Consider the following 2,500-nt stretch of genomic DNA (forward strand, 5'->3'; position numbering starts at 1 on the left):
CCGACATTATGATCGGTAACGTAATGTCCGTTGACATCATGTCCATCGGCATTTTATCCGGCAACCACTGCTGAAGTGTTAGTGGGTCTTTTGACTGGGCAGACAGTACTACATTGTATCCTTCTCTCTAGTTACTGCTAATTCTTCCTTTACCTACACATACAGTACACTGAATAGTCTGGCTTATTCTTTCCACATTCTCCTCTTTCCTTATACACTTGACAACATTGAGATTACCGAACAATTCTTCTTCGCCTAAGGGGTTAACTACTCTTGGTAAAGGTAAAAGAGACTCTTCAGCTATGGAAATCAGCTCTTCTAAGACGACACTCCAAATTCAAACCATTGTTCTCTAGTTTTGGTAGTACCATAGACTGTACCATGATCTTCCTCTGTCTTAGCGTAGAGTCTCTTACTTAAGGGTGCAGTACACTCAGGCACCCTATTCCTTCTTATTTCTCATCCTCTTGATTTTTCAAAAGTTTTTATTGCTTTTAGATGAAAACTTTATTTTAATGCTGTCACTGTACTTGGAATATTTTATTTCATTTGTTCATTACAACTCTTGTAGTTTATTTATTTCCTTTTTTTTCCTCACTTGGCTGTTTTTCCCTGTTGGAGCCCTTGGGCTTATAGAATCATGATTTTCCTACTAGGGTAGTTACTTGGCTAATAATAATAATAATAATAATAATAATAATAATAATAATAATAATAATAATAATAATAATAATAATAATAATAATATGTGAAGCATATACCTTATAATTACACTGACTCAATTAAAGTATTTCAGCATCGTCCTTTGAACACAGAGAGAGAGAGAGAGAGAGAGAGAGAGAGAGAGAGAGAGAGAGAGAGAGAGAGAGTCTTTAGTTATATTTCATCACTCTGCATCTTAAAACAAAATTACTTGCACAAGGAAATGAGAAATTATGTTTTCTGAAATGAGAAAGAAATTGAAAATAGTGAAAAAGAGAAATGGGATGGAAACCTTGGAAGAAGCAAAAGAATTTAGATTTGCAAGGGAACAGAGATTCGCTTGGAGCAAAGAAAGGATGATGAAAAGTGAACGGAAATAGAAGTGGAGAACAGATTATGCAGGAAGGAGGCAAAGCACCGAAATGATTTTCAAAATTAAAAGCTAGGATTTGATTATGGTAAAGGCCTTGAATATACAGTATATATGGTATACAGTATATATAGCGCCCAGTAATTTTATTCTCCGTATTATATAGAATATTTACGAAAATCATATAAGGCCGAGTAGAAAGACAGCTAGACTTTAATTAACCAAAAGAGCAGGCAGGGTTTAGAAGTGGGTATTCAAGAACTGACGATATCCATGTAATTAATCAGCAAATGGAAAAATCAACAGAGTATGCCAAACCATATCTACAGATTACGAGAAAAAATTTGATTCTGTCAAAATCTCAGCAGTAAAGAAAGCCTTTCTATTACAAGGAATAGAAGAATGTTATGTTAGAACACTTGAACATATACAGGAAGTACAGCAATTCTAAAACTACATAAATATATTAATCAAAGTAGTATTTAAAAATTAAGATTTGTAAAATGTACAAATTTATATTAATGGGAATACCTTAACAACTTAAGATTTGCAGATGACATAGTTGTGTTTAGTGATTCATGGGAGGAATTACAAAAGATAGAAAATTTGAAAAGAGTAAGCAGAAATGTAGTACTGAAAATGAATATGAGTAAAATTATGATAAAGTTCAATGAAAATGCAGAGACAACAAATAAGAGTTATTGACAAATATCTAGAGATTGTTAAAGACAAACAGTGTTTCCCCAGGATACGAGACAGAAATTGAAAGAAGGATAAGCATGTGGTGGAGAGCATTTGTTAAAGAAAATGAGATTATTAAACGTAAAATGCCACTTTCTCTAAAAACTAAAGTGTGTAATAAGATTTTCCTAACAGTATTAACGTATAAATCAAAAAGTTAGAGCCTAACTAAAGCCTTAGAATATAAGCTAGTTACAACTCGAAGAGTTATGGAATGAATAATGATGGGGATGCCACTAAGAGACAGAAAAAGTGAAATATGCATACGAGACCAATCCAAAGTAGAGGATATTCTAACATGTAAGAAAAAGAAATGGACATGGGCAAGGCATGTAATGAGAATGACAGACAATAGATGGATATTAAGAATAACAGAATTGGTTCCTAGAGATTGAAAAAGAAGCAAGAGAAGGAAGAGAAGACGATATATTGACGAACTAAGAAAGTATACAGGTTTGAACTGGCACAGAAAACCTGTAAACAGACACAAGTGGAAGCACATGTCTGAGGCCTCTGTTCGGCAATGGACTATTAAGGGAGTAGGATGACTATGATGATATATATATATATATATATATATATATATATATATATATATATATATATATATATATATATATATATATATATAAATATATATATATATATATATATATATATATATATATATATATATAGATATATATA

The sequence above is a fragment of the Palaemon carinicauda genome, chromosome 32 (genome assembly GCF_036898095.1).
Source record: "Palaemon carinicauda isolate YSFRI2023 chromosome 32, ASM3689809v2, whole genome shotgun sequence".
NCBI lineage: Eukaryota > Metazoa > Arthropoda > Malacostraca > Decapoda > Palaemonidae > Palaemon > Palaemon carinicauda.